Here is a 19,913-nt window from a genome sequence, read left to right as displayed (position 1 = left end):
TGTTTCTCCATCGCATGGTCTCACTATCCTTGTCAAAAATTAATTTGACCTGGATATATGGGTTTATTTCTGGGCTCTTAATTCTATTCTATTGAACTATTTGTCTATATGCAATACCACCTTGTTTTAGTGACTGTAGCTTTGTTTTTTGCTTTATTATTATTACTTTTAGGGAAAGAGCATGAGTGGGGAAGAGGGGCAGAGGGGGAGAGAGAGAGAGAGAGAGAGAGAGAGAGAGAGAGAGAGAGAATCTTGAGCAGGCTCCATAATCACCATGGAGTTTTCTAACTTTTTTTCTATTTCAAGATTGTTTTGGCTATTCAGAGCCCCCTTCAAATCCATACGAGTTTGAGGATTAGTTTCATTTCTCTCCCAAAAATCTGGTGGGATTTTGATAGAGATTGCTTTGAGTCTGTAGATCAATTTGGGTAGATTTTTATATTAATAATATTAAGTGTTTCAATTCATGAACATGAGCTGTCTTTCTTTTTATTTAAGTCTTCCTTAATATCTTTCAGTGGTGCTTTGTAGTTTTCAATGTATAAGACTTTCACCTCTTTGTTAAAGTTATTCCTAGGTATTTTATTCTTTCGGATACTATTATAAATGGAATTGTTTTCTTAATTTTCTTTTCAAATTAATCATTCCCAGTGTATAGAAAGACAAATGATTATATGTTGATCTTGTACTCTGCAGCCTTGCTGAATCTATTTATTAGTGCACATAGTTTTTTGTGGCTTCTTTGGTATTTTCTATATGTAGGATTATGTTATCTGTCAATAGAAATATTTTTACTTCTTTCTTTACAATTTGGATGTCTTTTTTTTTTTTTTTCCCTTCCTAACTTCTTTGGCTAGGACTTCTAATTTCATGTTGAATAGCAGTGGTAAAACAGGGCATCCTTTTCTTGTTTCTACACTTAGGGGAAAATATTTCAGTCTTTTACCATTGAATATCATGCTACGAGTTTTTCATGTATGGCCTTTATCATGTTGAGCAAGTTCTCTTCTATTCCTAGTTTTATGAGTGTTTTTATCATGAAAGGGAATTGAATTTTGTCAAATGCTTTTTTCTGTGAGAATTGAGATCACATAGTTTTTTCCTTCTTTCTATTACTGTGATGTATTATATTGATTGATTTTCTTATGTTGAACCACCCTGGGCCAGGCACTTAAAAATGAATTATCATACTTAATCCTCAAAATTACCTGTGAGAGGTGGGTAATATTTTTTCCTTTTTAATAATTGCTTTTTTATTTTATTTATTTTTTTATTATGAAATTTGTTGTCAAATTGGTTTCCATACAACACCCAGTGCTCATGCCAACAGGTGCCCTCCTCAATACCCATCACCCACCCACCTCTCCCTCCCTAATAATTGCTTTTTTAAAAGCATGTTATGGTTAAATTACACTCCCAGTTTTGCACAGCTTGCAGGCCAGAATCATGCATCTGATTTTAGAAACTATACTCTTAATCATTATGCCAATCAAGGAATGTTTCTGTACATGAATATTTATTCTCTCAAAAATTTTATTATATATATTTTTATATTTATATTAAATATTTATATATTATAATAAAATACATATCTATCTATATATCTACCTATCTATACACACACACTCTGTGCTAAACACAATTCTAGGCACTGGGAATACAAAAATAAAAAAATAAAAATAGAAATTTTACTTTACGGAGCTTAGTTTGTCTGTTTCCTTTCCTCCCATTGACTTCTTTACTGAACCCTCTAAGAAGCCAGTGATTTGCTAAATGTCACTGTAGAGTAGTTTGTGTTTTTTCAAGTTTTATATAAATGGAATCATACAGTATATACATTTTTTTGCTTAACTCATCATAATTTCTTTAATCCATTGTAATTATTTTGAGACTTACCTTGTTATTGCATATATCAATAGTTAATTCCTTTTTCTTGCTGAGTAGTAGCCTATTTTATGGATATACCACAATTTGTTTACAATTCATTCATTGAAGGACATTTGGGTATTTTCATTTTTTTTTTTCAACGTTTATTTATTTTTGGGACAGAGAGAGACAGAGCATGAATGGGGGAGGGCAGAGAGAGAGGGAGACACAGAATCGGAAACATGCTCCAGGCTCTGAGCCATCAGCCCAGAGCCCGACGTGGGGCTCGAACTCACGGACCGCGAGATTGTGACCTGGCTGAAGTCGGACGCTTAACCGACTGCGCCACCCAGGCGCCCCTGGGTATTTTCATTTTTTGATGATTGCAAATAAAGCTGCTATAAAAATGTGTATAGGTCTTTGCATAAATGTATATCTACATTTCCTTTGGAAAAAACCTAGGAGTAGAATTGTTGGGTCATTTGTTAAGTGTGTGTTTGTTTTATAAGAAACTGCCAAGCTGGTTTACAAAGTAGCTGTGTTATTATGCATTTCCACCAATAGTTTTTGAGAATTCCACTTGGTCTGCATGTTTGCCAGTACTTGTTAGGGTCAGTTGTTTTAGTTTTAGCCATTCCAATAAGTGTGTATGGTGTCTTGTGGGCTTTGTTTGCATTTTCTAATGGTTAGCGGGATGTCAAAGCATTTTTTCATGTGCTTATTTATTTACTACCTGTATATCCTCTTTGATGAAGAATCTGTTCAGAAATTTTACCAGTTTTTCAATTGAGTTGTTTGTTTTCTTTTGATGAAGTTTTAGAGCTTTTAAAAATATATTCTGGATATAGATCATTTTCAAGTATGTGCTTTTAAAAAATGTTTTTGTTTATTTTTATGACAGAGTTATTTTATGAACAGGGGAGGGACACAGAGAGGAGGAGGACAGAGCATCTGAAGCTGGCTCTGTGCTGACAGCAGCGAGCCTAATGCAGGGCTTGAACTCAAACCCATGAGATCATCACCTGACCCAAAGTCGTATGCTCAACCGACTGAGCCACCCAGGTGCCTCAGGTATGTGCTTTATAAATATCTTACACACTAGGTGGCTTGCTCATTTATTCTCTTAATATATCTTTTGATGAATAAATACTTCAATTTTAATAATGTCAGATTTGTTGATTTTTAAAGTTTTATGTATTGTGCTTTTATTGTCCTGTCTAGAAACTCTTGTTTAATCCGAGATGACAAATATTTTTCTTCTATGTTTTTGTCTAAAAGGTTTAGAGTTTTGGGTGTTACATTTAGGTTTATGATCCATGTTGAGTTAATTTTTGTATATAGTGCAAGTTATGGATTGAAGTTCATTTTTTTTTCCGTATGGATATTCAGTTGTTCCAGTACCATTTGTTGAAAGCAGTACTTTCTCCACTGAATTGTCTTGGCATCACTATTGAAAATTAGTTGTTCAAATATGTGTGGACCTCTTTCTGGATGCTGTTATGTTTGTTTGACTTGTTAGTCTTATGTCAATACCACAGTGCCTTAATTACTGTAGCTTTATAGTAAGTCTTGAAATCGGGTAGTTTCAAGTCCTGCAACATTTTTTTTTTTTCCAAGATTTCTTTGGCTATTCTTGGTTTTTCACACTGCATATAAATTTTAGAATCGGCTTGTCAATTTTTACCCAAAAAAACCTGCTGGTATTTTGGTGAAGATTGCATTGAATCTATAGATAGATTCTTTGGGAACCTTTGGGAATTCTTTGGGAAGAATTGACATTTTTATAAAGTTAACTTTTCTGACCTCTGAACAAGAACATAACTATTTATTTAGATCTTTAATTTCTCTCTGCAATGTTTTGTATTTTTCAGTGTATAAATTATTCACATTGTTTTTCAGATTTATCCTTAAGTATTTCATATTGATTGATGCTATTATAAATATTTGAAATTTTAATTTCCAATATTTTATCTCTACTATATAGAAATATAATTGATTTCTGTATATTGATCTCATATCCATTAACATTGCTAAACCCACTTACTAGTTTTAGCAGCTTTTTTAGCCAATTCCATTGGAGTTTTATATATAAGGTCATTTTGGCTGCAAAAAGCTTTACTTCCTTTCCCATAGGGATGCCTTTTTTCCCCCTGCCTAATTGTACTGGCAAGAACCTCCAGTACAATGTTGAATAGAAATGACGAGAGTGGCCATCTTTTTCTTATTCCTGATCTTACTGGGAAAATATTCTGTCTTTCGCCATTAAGTATGATATTACTTGTATGTTTTTCATAGATGACCTTTATCAGGGTCAGGAAGTTCACTTTTATTCCACATTTGCTGGGAGGAATGAATGTTGGATTTTGTCAAATGCTTTTTCTGTGTCTATTTAAATCATCATATAATTTTGTTTTGTTTCTTAGTTAATTTGTTTCTTAGTTAATGTGGTGAATTACATCACTTGCTTTTGTATAAGTCAACCTTAGGTGCCTAGCATAAACCCCATGGTCATAGTTTTTATATTTTGTTGGATTTGATTTGTTAAAAATTTTAAATAATTTTTATATCTATGTTCATGAGGGATATTGGCCTATAGTTTTTTCTTGTGATGTATATATGTAGTTTTGGTATCAGAGTAATGCTGACCTCTTAGAATGAATTGGTAGTTATTCCTTTCTCTTCAGTTTTCTGAAGATGTCATATAAAATTGATATTTTTTTTCTTCTGTAAGTATTTGGTAGAACTCATCAGTGTTCTCACATGGACCTGCACCCTTCTTTGTGGGTAAATTAATTAAAACCTCCCTGTATTCAATATACAATAGAGCTAGTTAGGTTATATATTTCTTCTTGAGAGAGCTTTTCTGATTTTTATCCTTCCAGAATTTGTTCGTTTCCTCTAACTTTTCAAGTTTACTGGCATAAGGTTGTTCATTATATTTCTTTATTATGCTTTTAATGTCTGTAGAAATTGTAGTGATGTTACCTCCTTCATTCCTGACATTTGTGACCTGTGTCTTCTCTCTCTTTTTCCTAATCACTCTGGCTAGAGGTTTATACCAATTTTAGTCACCTCAAAAAAATCAATATTTGATTCTATTGATTTTCTCTATGGTTTTTCTATTTCTTATTTCATTGATTCCCCCCCACCCCTGCCACCCCGATCTTTACCATTTCCTTTTGCTTAGTTTGATTTTCATTTGCTCCTCTTTTCCTTATTTCTTAAAGTGGATGCTAAAGTCATTGATCTGAGGCATTTCTTCTTTTCCAGTGTAAGTATTTGGTACTAAAACTTCCCCTGGGTATTGCTTTAGTAATACTCCACAAAATCTGATATGTTGTGTTTTCATGTTCATTCAGTTCAGAATAGTTTCTTATTTCTTTTTAAATTGATTTATTCTTTGACCTATGGGTTATTTAGAAATATGTTATTTAGTTTCAACATATTTGGGGATTTTCTAGAATTTTTCTATTTTGATTTTTAATTTAATTCCTGTGTTAGAGTACACATTTTATATGACTTGAATTATTATAAATTGGTTAACCTGTTGTATGGCCTAGAATATGGTCTATCTTGGTAAATGTTCTGTTTGTATTTGAAAAGAATGTATATTCTGCTGTTATTGGGTACTGTGTTCTATGAATTAAGTCAAGTTGGTTGATAGTATTGCTTAATTCTTTTATACCCTTGCTGATTTTCTGTCTTGTTCAGTAACCTCTTACTCTGCAATAGATAATCCATTGTTGATGCTATTTGGTATATTTTCACTTCAGGCATTGTAGCTTACATTTCTAGAAATTCTATGTGGGTCTTTTTTTCTATATGTCTCTCAGTTTTTGAATGTATGGAATACATAATAACTATTTTTACACTTTTTTCTGGAGAAAGTAAAGAAAGCTTCCCTGAGACCTAAAGCATAAGTAGACATTTGCTATGTGAAAGAAGAAGAAAAGCAGTAGAATGCAGGAAAAAAAAAAAATCAGATTCCAAGCAGAATAAATAGCATGTGTAAAGGCCCTCAAACAGGAAGGAATTTGGAATTTTCAAGGAATATAGAGAAGGTCAGAATGTATGGATTGGATCAGAATTGTGAAGAGAGGAAGAGTAAAGAAAGATGTGCTTGGGAAGAATGAAGGCAGCAGATGATACAAGTCCTTCTATGCTTGTATCTCAGTCAGCAGTGGACTACATTATGCTGTGATAACAAATATCCCCCAAATTTTAATGACTCAGAACAATAAAAGGTTATTTCCTGCTCATGTCACATATCTGTAGGAAGGTGGTTGAGACCCTGCACCACATCTTCATTTGGGATCAAAGGAACAACTCCTAACTGGGGCATACCAGCCTCAAAAGGGAAAGGGAAAGAACCTTGGTAAGCTACCATAGAGCTTTGAAATCATCTGTCTGGAACTGGCATATTCACTTCTACTCACATTGCATCGGACATAGCAAGTTTCATGGCTAAGCTAAATGTCAGTGGGATGGGAGGAACAGCAAATATTTGGTAACAATAATACAATCTACTTAGGGGCGTCTGGGTGGCTCAGTCAGTTAAGCATCGGACTCTTGATGCTGGCTCAAGTCGTGATCTCGTGGTCGTGAGATTGAGCCCTGTATTGGGTTCTGTGCTAAGCATGGAGCTGCTTGGAATTTTCTCTCTCCCTCTCTCTCTGCCCCTCCCCTGCTCATGCTCTCTCTCTCAAAATAAATAAACTTTAAAATAAAAAAAGACTTATTCCCTTTAAAATAATAATAATAATAATAATAATAATAATAATGCAATCTACTGAATAACACAAAGGATTTTGATCTTTATCTGAAGAACAGTGGAAAAACCAGCTTCAGATGAAGTTTAAGCACTATATCTGTTAAGATTAGTCTTTATTTTTAGAAAAAAAAAATAAAAGTCACTTAAAGTCAGAGAAGTAAGTTGGATAATCATAGTAAATAACATCGCATCAAAAAATAGGAAAAAAATTTATAAAAGTAAAATTGATTTTTCTATGAAATTAATATAAAACTATGATAGCATGATTGTAATGATTATAACTGCCCAGCATAACTATCTTAAAAGGAATGACAATCATTTGCATATGTAGCTTCTGATGTTTGTTTTTAAAAACTCATTACTTTAATAGTATCTTGAGCACTGTATTCTGATGACTGTTTTATAGACTTAGAGCACATTGTAAAACTGAATTTTATACTGCAATTACACTGAATGTTATTTAATCTTTTTTGCAATATAAACAATGGTGGATTTGAGAGTATTAGTGTTTTTGTCCTAGTGCCTCAAGAGAAGGAACAAGCAAGCACCCAGAGAGCTAAGCCAACCCTCAGACACAGCTAGATGTGATCCTTTGAAGCCAGAATTCCACCTTGTTCTAGGGTTTGAAAGAACACCAGGCCTCTGGAGTAAATCTCCTTAATGGGGATGGGGTCTGTGACAGTGAAATCAGGGATAAAGAAAATCTAAATCTGACATTATTTCTCTTTAAGGAAACAAGTCTTGCCTTTCAGTGACCATCTGTATGCCGGGTTCACGTCCATGTCCCAGCAGAGAAAAATGCATGGGAGGCAGAAGGCATCCCTCTGTAGCTCTGAGATTAGGTCCAGTGTCCATAATACTGTTTATAGCTCTACGTTAGTACATGCCAGATAACTTAAGTGATATGTGAATATGACTTACTTCCCCATAGACCGTGAATTCCTTAATGGTAGGAACAGTGTTTTATCCAGCTTTGTATCCACCACCTAGCATAGTGCCTGGCAGATACTCAAACAGATATAGGAAGAGAAGGCCATTGATCTAGCCATTTGTTCCTGTGAACAAGCTTGGCAGTGGCTCCATTAGAAGTGAGAGACTTTCAAGACTCTTTTGGTAAAGTCCAGGAAGAGCTCCAGACGGATGCTCAGCATGAAGAAGGCAGCAAGCCAGGAGGTGTGCTGGCAGGGAGCTACATCCAGAGACTCACCTGAGAGAAGCTCCTGCCAGCAGAATGGGCAGCAAAACCCACAGGAGAGACCCACAGATGAAAGCAGGAGAGCCTGAGCCAAAACTGGGAGGACGTTGGAAACCTTGAAAGAAAGGCCTCAGACTCTATCATTCATTGCTTTTTGCTTGATATTAGATGTTTCTTTCATGCCTTGTGACTAGTATGTTTGCCAGGAGAAGAGCCCTGGGTTCTCCAGAAACCTAGGTTCTTCAGGGTTTTAGATGGGCATTAGAACCGAGAAAATGATGACCCTCTCTCCAGTTGAACCTGAGCATATCAGGCTCTGAGCTCCTTATTGAGGGCACCGTATCTTACTCATAGTCACCTCCAACATGAAGTGACAGGAGCAAAGTCTGTGTGCCATAAGTACATATGGAGGATGGCCTCAAATAATATCTTGTATAATTATACAGCTATGCCCTGATTAATTCATACATGTATATTCAATATGAACTCTGTTAGTAACTTATCTCCCATCTGTTTCATAAAAGGAAAAGAAAACTAATCAGTTATGCTTGGATTCTGAGGAGTTTTGCTTGTTTTTAGAGCCTAGTAAATGTAAACTCTCGAGAGCTTCTTTCTTTCTCCAGGAGTGGTAACCACCTAGGCCTTCTGCTTCTAGTTTGTAAATTCATTGTCTCCCAATTCTGGACCATGACTCAGACCATTAGCAAGTCATTGTTTATGTTAATAGGTGTTAGGCAAACTGTGATCCTATAGGCAAATAAACAGGGAAATCTGGGTCAAACAGCTAAACTGGTAAGTATCTTTATTGTGGGCCTCCTTAGAATTTCTAATATGTTAGTGTACTCTAGAGAGTGGGCATGCATCATTTCTCAACTTATGTGACCTCAGAACCCTTCCCTTGCAGATATCTCCTAGAAATAATGTCCTGCTTAGCCTGTTTTGGGATTTCTTGGAAAGTGGGAGCCAGGAGCTTCAAGTAAGGCACTCTCATATGCACTCAGCTCTGCCTTTGGGAATGATACAGGCCACACTGAGCCATGGCCACAGAACAGACCTTGCATCATTACTGTAGATGACTTTGGGTGCACCTCTCTGGGGTTTAGTTCCTCTTTTTGAGACATAAAGAAGTTAGATACCTCTGGGCAATATCTAAAGTCACATCTATTCTGTTGTTCTGTGATATTCCATCCTGAACTTTGACAGGAAGACATTACCAAAACAATAGCATTCTTTATATCTCAAGGACAACACATAAGAAAATTTAAGCTCCCTTAGTGCTGTAGCAATTTCTGTGATTGCTTCACTCCCTGTGCTACCCCTAAGAGGACAGATTGGGGTTTTGCTCCATTTTGCTGATAGGTGATAGGCACCTTACAGTTGGCTCTGTCTTGTTATTCCAACCTTCTCCCCAACCATCCAGTCCTTCTACCCTTCTTCCCATGCTACAGCAACCTATTCATCCTTCTCTTCTTGAAATAACTTTCCTTTCCCTTCTGCCTCTGGCAACCCCTACTTATCCTTCCAAACATCACATCATCTATGAACCCCACCCTGACTTTCCTGGGAAGAGTCAGAGTGCCCCAAGCACCACAACATTTTGAGCATTTTCGTGGTGTGTACCAAGTGCATTGTACTTGTATTATCCTTGCTCAGATAATGATAGGCTCTTGATCAGTGTTGAACATTGATAAGAATTTCTGGCTTCCTGGTTCAATGAACAAAAGACATTTCTGGTCTCATGGTGTCTAATACGACCCCACTTTACAACATAAGACTAGTACCTGGGCATCTATAGTTGACTGCCACATTCTAATAAAGGGACAGCCACCCGGGTAATTTGTCACATTCTAGTCTGGAATTTGAACATTGAGTCAATGAGCAAAAACTCTGAAAACAACAGGAGTTAATTAATGAAAATCACAGTGACCTGAGCATACCAGTGGCAGAGCAAGACTAATATCCTATTTTATTAGCCTTAGTTATAGGTTCCTGAAACTGCTAGAACCACCTTAATTACTGCCTGTTTTCAAGTATTGTTCTCTGTCCTTCTCACTGATGCTATGAACTCCTGATAAACTTAAGCTAGACTAGAACATGATTCTGTGTTGCCACCAAAAAATTCTGATGCAAGGAGACAGGAGGAGGTCCAGTGGGGCATTCACAATTAGAATGATGAATGTTCTGGATTTGCATATGAAACTGAAGGTTCAGGGGCGCCTGGGTGGCTCAGTCAGTTGAGCTTTTGAGTCCTGGTTTTGGCTTGGGCCATGATCTCATGGTTTGTGGGTTCCAGCCCCGCAGTGGGCTCTGCACTGACAATAAGGAGCCTGCTTGGAATTCTCTCTCTCCCTCTCTCCCTGTCCCTCCCCCCACCAAAGTAAATAAATAAAAACATTTTAATTTTTTTTTCCAACGTTTATTTATTTTTGGGACAGAGAGAGACAGAGCATGAACAGGGGAGGGGCAGAGAGAGATGGAGACACAGAATCGGAAACAGGCTCCAGGCTCTGAGCCATCAGCCCAGAGCCTGACGCAGGGCTCAAACTCACGGACCGCAAGATCATGACCTGGCTGAAGTTGGACGCTTAACACCACCCAGGCGCCCCTAAAAACATTTTAAAAAAGAAACTGAAGATTCAAATCTATGAGAGTAGAGAAATAATCATTTTTTCAACAGCATAGAGAACTTGTAGTGATTAATACAATTGCCATGTATTTTTTAAATTAGTGGATACTAAAGATTCAGTTGCAATTCTCTGGAGGATTGTAAAATTTTTTGACGTTAAAAAGAAATTCTTGCCTTGAGTTGGAAAATGTTTTTATGCAACACCAAAAGCATAATCCATACATAAAAGAGGAGGAAAAAAGCAACAAAAGTTGCTTTACCAAAATTAAAACTTTCTTCTCTATAAAGAATACTTCAATAAAATGAAAAAACAAGCTACAGACTGGGAGGAAAATATTTGCTCATCACATATCTGACAAAAGACTTGTATCCAGAATATATAAAGAACCCTCAAAACTCAACAATAAGAAAACAAAAATCCCATTAAAAATAGACAAAAAATCTGAACAGATATTTCATCAAAGAAGATATACAGAAGGCAAATAAACACACGGAAAAATGCTCAGTGTCATTGGCCACAGGGAAATACAACTTAAAACTACAATGAGATACCACCATACTCCAATCAGAAAGCCTAAAGTATAAAGAAACTGACAATGCCAAGCACTGACAAGGATGCAGAGCAAACAGAATTCTCATATATAGTTAGAGGGAATACAAAATTGTACAGCTATCTTGGGAAATGGTTTGGCAGTATCTTATTACCGTGTTAAACATGCCGTTACCAAGTGAACCAGTAGTCCTTATTTCTGGGCATTTACCTAAAGGAAACAAAAACTTATGTTCACATAAAAACTCATATGTGAATGTTTATAATTAGCTTTATTCATAACCGGCTACAACTAAAAACCACCCAAATTTCCATCAACAGGGGAAGGGAAAATCAAATTGTGGTATGTACATGTAATGGAATACTACTTAGCAAGGCAAGATATGAAATATTCATACATGGAACAACATGGATGAATCTCAGAAGCATTTTGCTAAGTGAAAGAGGCCAGACCCAAAAGGCTACATACTATATGACTTAGTGACATTCTGGAAAAGGCAAAACTATACAGACAGAAAATAGATCAGTTGTTGCCATGGGGAGTTGACTCCCAAGGGACAGCAAAGGGAATTTTTGGAGGTGATGAAACTGATCTCTATCATGTTGGATACATGACTCTATAGTATTAAACACCCATAAAACTATACACTAGAAAGAGTAAATTTTGCTATATGAAACTTAAAAAATAAGTTTAAAAAAAAGATCTTTGTTTATGAAGGCTAGGGCATTTTTGAAGGATGAGGAAAGCTGATCCTTGTCAAAACAGTAAAAATTAAGAAAAACGAGTTATAATATTTAGGTCACATTAATGTTTATATAATTACAAATAAAAATACATGGTACAGAATTCACAAAACTTTGGGACTTTCTGTATACCATAATTAAAACACTAGCACTTTTTACAGAGTTCCTAACGTTTGTTTAAACCCTGATAGAACACATGGTTTGTTGAATTTCATTTTCATGGTTGATCAGAAAAGCCCTATATTCTTCCCTGTGGATCACAAACAGAATCGTCTCCTTACCCATGTAGAATTCAAGGTAAAATGTTTGAAATTTTGTTTACTTGATCTTTTCACTGGTTTTCTTTTCTTGTAAAGGTTTTTTAAATCAGAGAACAAGTCTAAAGTTTGTATCAGTTGAAAGGATCGTTTTATTGGGGCTTCACTGAAGTGAAGCTGTTGCACTTTCCTTGGAATGAAAGTGTTTCTTCACGGTAGAAGCTTATCGATCAGAGCACCGGGTGCCCAATGATTTTATGACAGCAAAATCATCTTGCTTTAAAACAAAGCTAAAAATCAATTTATTGAAAGATGGACACACTACTGAGTATTTGAGGACAAATTAAAATTCGGACTCCTTTTGCATTCATGAACAAATGTTATGTTTTTAAATTAATGAAAAGAAAAACTACTTCTTTAATATGACATGAACTCTCCTGGTAAAATTTGTAGATGAAACTGAAGCAATGAAGTGTTTCCAAATTAGTAAGCCATTCTGTTAATGAGGATGCCCATTAGGAGTGCCATTCCTGCTCAGGGTCACCTATTACACTAAAACTTTCCAAATATATTTCATTTCAGCCCTTGAACACCTCACAGCACCAGCATGATACGTGTTTTCTCGTGTCTTAGGCTTCCTGTGCTACCGGAGTTAGAGCAACGTTTACTTTTCAGCAAATACAACATCCCTTCTAAGGACAACCATTTCTGTCCCAAGGGAAACAAGTCCTGCTGAGTCCAAGCTGAGAACCAAATTATTCTTAAGATAGGATCATGCATTGTAGAAAAAAAAAAAAAACTTATTCAGTCAGATTTTCTGTTTTTGTCAATAGAACAAAGCAGAGAGTTTTGAAAGCTAATTGGTTTCTTTTCAGGTCCCTTGGATACGTTTTTTTTTTTACTTGGATATATAAAGTGATTTCCCAAAAGCTCTAATTTGGCGCTAAAACAGGAAACCTGCCTGGCTGAACATTCAGGACAGTAAATCAAGATGGGATAATATTCTAGAGGTTGTCCCCACAACCGAGAACACAAGGAAGGACTCTCAGGAGGCATTAACTCACACCTTCAACAATAACCAAAGCCAGTGGAATAGGTGACATGACACAAGAGAGTAAGGATGTCATCTGCAGTTCTGCGGTTCTCCCCCAAATACCAAGACAATTGTGTATGTTCAATCAACGCTTACAGACATGAGTCAGTGCAACCCATTCCTCACGTGTTCTGTACTTTTAGAGATAATCATAATGGCTAACATTTATCTCATGTTTATTCTGTGGTAGGCTTTGCAGGCATTTTCTTATTTAATACCCACATCAACACCAGAGAAATGAATGCTAATATCATCCCCTTTTATAGATGAGAAAATGTGCCCTGAGAGATTAAATCATATGCCCGACATCAAAACATGGGTATGTGCTGGTGACAGTATGAGAATCCCAGAAATCCAGATCCTGTCTATACTCGGGGCCACCACACTATACTGTGTATGATGACCAGCCTAAGTGGAAGAGGTGTATAAATTAAACAAGGAAGGAGGAGAAGAAGATGACACTGATTTTAATGGAGAGAATGGAAGAGAGACAAAGGATGAAACTGAAACACGACAAACCCTTTTCTTTCAAGCTTAGCAATCTATGTGTCCTGTTGCCACTTGGTTTAAGGAAACCATCATGACAGCCATTACTCAGTGGCTGTATCTGAGCAGAAGCCATTCATCGTCTTCTGATCTTTTCATCTTTACTCATTAGGATATGATGGAGAGATCTCCAAACAGGCAAAACTAAGGTAATGTGCCATAGCCGATCCAAGAAAACATTGTTTCCTTGACCTTGAGCCACTCACTGTCCAAGTTAGTTGCTGTGGGTCTGCTTCATGGTTACCACAGGACTGAGGAAACATTTGCGGCGTATCCAGTGTGGCACCACCAGGAAACGAAGCACTGATAGGAAGGGAGGGCCTGTGTTCACTGTCCCCAGAAGGCAGCAGCTGCTGGGAGCTCTGATTTCCACACTCCTCCCTTGAAGCTTCCTGGAAGCCCCAGCCTGAGAGATTTTGCCCTGATGTCAGGCTGTGTGGACACTTCATTCTCAGAGGACTCAGGGACTATAGAGAGAGTGTGCTAACTTCAAATCTGCTTGTGAGGTAAATGATACAGAAAACTAACTCAGGATTTGTGTACACACAAAGGAAAACTGAATGGTCCTCAAGCCTATGTATGAGTCTTTCCATGACTTCTGTCAACTCAAGGAAGATAGAGAAGCCACAAAGCAAAGACCTCCTCCCCCTGCAGGCCCTAGTGCTGAGTCCCTTCAAGGAAGGCTCGCAAGCTCTGTTTGCTCTAAACATGTGGTTCCCAGACTTCTGTTTTCACGGACTGGCAAAATGGCTGAAAACATTTTAGGGCTAATAAAGTACCAACTATTTCTTCTGCCTAGTATGGACATTAAAACAAGCAAATTGACAGAGACACCTGGGTGGCTCAGTCGGTTGAGCCTCTGCCTCTTGATTTAGGCTCAGGTCATGATCTCACCGTTCGTGGGTTCAAACCCTGCATTGGGCTCTGTGCTGGGAGCGTGGGCCTGCCTGGGATTCTCTCTCTCCCTACCTCTCTGCCTTTCTCTTGCTCAAAGCAAACTGACAAACACCTATCTACTGTTTGCCCTCATGTCATAATAAGGAGGATGTTTTAACACCAAAAAGGACTTAAGCTAAAGGATATCTTAATACCAAAGTGTTACTAAGTCAAAGGAAAAGCTCATCACAAGAGGCAGTCATTCTGTCCAATATACATGAATGTTACATTCTCTTTATTTTCTGAGTGTTGTCACAAACCAATGCTACAACCCAGCTCTTGGAAACCACTGCTGTATATCTCTCTAAACCATTTAGATCTGCCACTCTTTCAGAATCTTGGAAGATTACAAAAAAAAAAAAAAAAAATTGAAACTTGGAGGAATGTATGGGATAAAGGCAGGGACCATTTCCAGTGGAATAGGGCTATCCATGCAGTATCCCAGATCTCTCTTGTGCAAAGAGTTTAACAGAACTGGGTATGAGGCCAAGCACCCCACACATATACTTACTGTGTGAACTTTGGCATGTAACATAGCTTCCTTGGACCTCAGTTTCCTCATCTGTAAAATAGGGTGACTAATACCCTGGAGGAAACCGAAGGAATTAATGCAAGAAAGCACCTGGCCTGATGCCTGGCCTCTTGTGAGCTTCCTCATCCTCTTCCCGGGGTGGCACTCCTGCCTGCTGTGACTCATCTACCCCAACACATCTCAGGACTTTAACCTACTAGGTTTCAGTAGGTATTTGTGGAATGAACAAAGGAGTGAACAAAGCATGTGGAGAGAAGGAGAGCCTCATACTCTTCAGGCAAGTGCCTACAGGAGTTCTTCTCCTTCCTGAAATATGACCCCAGACCATTTGAATTGCCTTCAGTGACAGCATTTAAAGAGGAGCATTTGTTTCCTCTGCAGCCTCCATGGGGTGAATCCTTCAGCCATTCTCGAGTTTCCTTGCAGGTATCTGCTCTGTCTCCCCAGTGGCAGGCTGATCTCAATAACTGCTGGACCTTCATGTGGACTGACTACTGTTTCCATCCTCATTTCTTACCTACCTTGATTCCCAGCTGAGACTGAGTGATCCATCATTATAATGACTCATTGGCATTACTCCACTGTGTCCTTGCCTCTCTCTCCACTATGGCCCTCGCATGGCAAAACTCTGACCCTTGTTAACTACACCCCTCTATCAACTCTGAATCTTCATCTGCACTAATGAGTACATCTGGAGGACACATTCAGCCTTGTCTATGGTCTCACTGGAAACTTATGACTGTTAACCTCAAGTGGACCCTGGTGCTGCTTAGAGATACTGTTATATTTCCCTGGTCTAATCCCTGCCCTATGTCATACCTTCTATTCTCTCCCCTGACCTCCAGACCTCCCCCTACCCCATCTTCACTTAGGTGGAGATCCTGCTTTCTATTCCACAGAGCAAACAGAGGAAACCAGAAGAGAACATCCACATGCTTCTACCATTTCATCTGCTTTTCTGAACCAGTGCCCAGACCCTTTGTCTCTCCTGCTCTGGTGGATGAACTTTCCTTCAGCCAACAGACCATGCTTCAGGGAAACAAAATTAAAAGTTGTGGCCCCTGATCCCATGCAGTATATGATCTAATGGGGAAACATGGAAGTAAACAAACAAACAAACAAAAAAACAAAAAACAGAATAATAAGATTTACACCTCCCAAGGGACAGATCTAAGCAGCAGATGAAACACAAAAGAAGGAGCATTGGGTCTTCCTGGATGCAAAACCAAGGCAGGCTCTACATTTGCATGGACCTGAAGGAGAAGTGCTTCTCTCCATGCTGGGGAGAAGTGCTACAGGATGAGGAAACTGCATGTAAGAAGGGGGAAAGCTCTATTAAAAGAAAGCCCAATTACTAAAACCATGCATCCATAGACATTGTCCACCATTAGCCATCTAGCAGCCAAAAAATAATAAAGCACCCAAAGAGTGCTAACTCTGTGAGTCTGAAACCATCTGTTGATGGCAAACATCAGCCCATGGTATCATCCTTGCCTTCCAGTTGCTTATAAGCAACATGGAGCCTGGCAATGGCCAGAGAACCAGCCTGCAGATAGCAGACAACACCCAAGACATGAGAATCGGATGCAGACAATGAATGGCCTCTGGGTTCTAGTCTTTGCCTTGACATTTACCAGGTGGAGCTTTGGATAAGCCACCCCTTCTCTGGACCTCTACTCGCCTCATCTGTAAAACAAAAGGTTTGGATTAATGGCATTCCCAAGAATGCCAGACTCAGACTCTGAATGACCTCTGAATGAATATATCTGTTATGGTCTAAATGTTTGTGTCTCCTCGAAATTCAGGTGGAATCATATGGTATTTGTCTTTTTTGTGGTTGCTTTCTCTCATTCTGCATAATGTCCTCAAGGCTCATCCATGTTGTAACAGGTGTCAGAATCTTCTTCCTTGTCAATGCTGAGTACTCTTGCATTGTCTGGATGGACCACAGTTTACTGATCTACTCATCTATCAATGGGCAGATATAATATCTACATTAATTTCTCATACCTTAAAATATTTGTTGAATATCTTCAAAAATCCTATGAGTCATTTACCATTAACTTTGTTGTTTAGCTTTTTATTTTGAAAAATGTCAGATATAGGACAAGGTACAATTCAAGGTACAATTTGACAAGGTAGAATTCAAAAACTTAAAAGAAAAAAAAGCCACCTAGGAAATGGGCCTTTGGGAGGTAATTATGTTTAGATAAGGACATAGGGTGGAGCCCTCATTAATGGGATTAATGCCCTATTAACAGTAGTAAGGGAGCTTGCTGCTCTCTTCTCCTCAGCACGTGGGGATAGAAGCAGAAAAGAGCATCTGTGAAACCAGAAGTGGAACCTCACCAGATACCACATCTGCTGGTGTCTTGATCTTGGACTTCCCAGCCTCCAGATCTTTAAGAAATATATGTTTGTCGTGTAAGCACCCAGTCTATAGCACGTTGTTACAGCAGTCTGAACTAAGGTAACATCAGAATTTTTAATTCATGGAAACAAAAAGAAGAAAGGTCTTTGAATTCAAAAGTTGAGATTGAGCTCTAATCCTTTTTTTTTTTTTTTTTTTAGTTTATTTATTTTTTAAGAGAGAGAGAGAGAGCGAGCAGGGGAGGCCAGAGGGAGAGGTAGAAAGAGGATCCCAAGCAGGCTCGACGCTGTCAGTGCAGAGCCCAATGCGGGGCTCAAACTCAAACCGTGAGATCTTGCATGACCTGAGACAAAATCAAGAGCCGGACCCTGAACCGACTGGGCCACCCAGGTGCCCTGACGCTTGGGCTCTAATCTTAATAATGGTTCTTCTGGTTGGTGCGAGGTTCTGTGAGTGAAAGGAAACACTTGAACTCCTTGTTCTAAGGTGCTGCATTGTCAGAAAACATTTCTGATGTGCCTTTTAAAGTCTTACAAGATTTTTGAATAAAATGTGGGCAGATTTCTTTTCTCTCCATTGATAGGGAAATGACAGGAAAATGTTGGATGGCGTCTGGTACCCCATCTTCATCTGGCTTTAAGTCTGAGTCAATACCACTTTGTTCTCCCCCAGTGAGTGCCCTAAAACTCTGCCAGTCTTTATTAATTGACCTTTATTCTCCCTGAAAAAGGCCTTCAGTCACACTTAGGATGAGAACTTAATCAGTGCTACCCTTGAGGCTTGTTTCTGGAATCTCACTCATAACACTTGCTCATTCTAATGACTTCATACTTCTGCTCTCCTGTAATCTGTTTGTACTTCCAACTAGCTAGTGTCACCAGCTAGTGACAGCACTCACAGACCTACTTCCTCCTTGACCCTCAGAAAACTGGACCTGCTTTGCTTCCTTTGTGCATAAAGATAGAAATTGGAGATTTTGTCTCAACATCAACCCAAATCCATTCCTCAAGAAGACTATCAGCAATAAAATTAGCTATAGCCAAGGCAGACAGTAGCTTATCCTTCTCTCCTAAAGTTAACACCCTGCAAAGAGTTAATCGGATATGGTTTTTAAAGAATGACCCACAAGACCAAGAAAGAATTCATATAATAACTCGTATCAATTAGGTATTTACTATATGTCATGCACTCATAGAATTGTTTTATAGACATACTAGCCCATTGAGCTCTCCCACCGAAAAAGCTATGAAGTAAATGTTACTATTAACGTTCCATTTTACAGATGAGGCTAAGCAAGCCTAAGTTACAGTTAATAAGTTGCAGGGGTGGCTGGGTGGCTCAGCCGGTAAGCATCAGACTCCTGATTTTAGCTCAGGTCATGATCTCATGGTTCGTGGGATCGAGCCCCGCATCTGGCTCTGTGCCAACAACATGGAGCCTGCTTGGGATTCTCTCTCCCACTCTCTCTCTTCCCCTCCCCAGTTCTAAATAAATAAATAAATAAATCTTTAAAAATTAAAAAAAATAATAATTCATAAGTGGCAGAGCTGGGTTCCCATGGTGACACTCTGGCTCTAGAGCTTACACTCTATGAATAAAGCTATACTGTCTCTCCAGCTGCTCCCGGGTGTGTTTCCACATACTTGCCTTTTATAACACTTATCACACTTTGATTAGGGTTCAGTTTCTATCTTCCACTAGACTGTGATCTCCATGAGGACAGGTCCCTGGGTGTATCCCTCACTACTATAGCCTTATAACTAGCACCACAGCTGGCATAGAGTAAGTGCTCTGTAAATATTTATCGAGTGAGACTGAAAATGGCTTCTTTGCCAAATTCTGAGCAAATGAGTGAAATACAGTCGCTAGGTTCAGAGTTGAGCACTTGACGGAGACTGCATCAGGAATTCTCTCCCACCATTTCTAAGGCTCCCTGGCGATGAGCACAACCTCGTTCATCACCATTATTTTCACAGAAGCGACTGAAAAGCAACTCCCAGTGGCCTTCCCCTTCCCCTGTCAATCCACATTCATATCTTTTCACTTTAAAAACCCTGAAATTGTTTCTCCTACAAAGCATAGCCCACTAATCTCCAGCCTTTTTCTGGGAGCCGGGAAACAAAGGCAGATGCAGAGACTCCTGCCTTTGTCCTCTGTGCCCCACTGGCTTCCTTCTGCCACCTGGAGTCAGCCTGGCCACAGGGATCAGGTTTAGTAAGGCCTCCCACATTTACAGCAACCTGCTTTCGTGTGGATACTTGTTCCTGGGAGACCTTAAAGCAAAGACCTCAGGACCAGGGGCTGACCAGCAGGGATTACTGTGAATCAGCTTGAATCTCAGGAGTCTCCTGGAGAGCTGAAGCAGACCAGCCTCTGGGGATGGTAACCTAGCAACCGCTCAGCTCTCGGCAGCCCTCCTACAGCGC

Source organism: Prionailurus viverrinus, chromosome A1, assembly GCF_022837055.1.
Source record: "Prionailurus viverrinus isolate Anna chromosome A1, UM_Priviv_1.0, whole genome shotgun sequence".
Taxonomy (NCBI): Eukaryota; Metazoa; Chordata; class Mammalia; order Carnivora; family Felidae; genus Prionailurus; species Prionailurus viverrinus.
The sequence above is the reverse complement of the archived record's forward strand: the minus strand, read 5'-3'. Positions refer to the sequence as shown.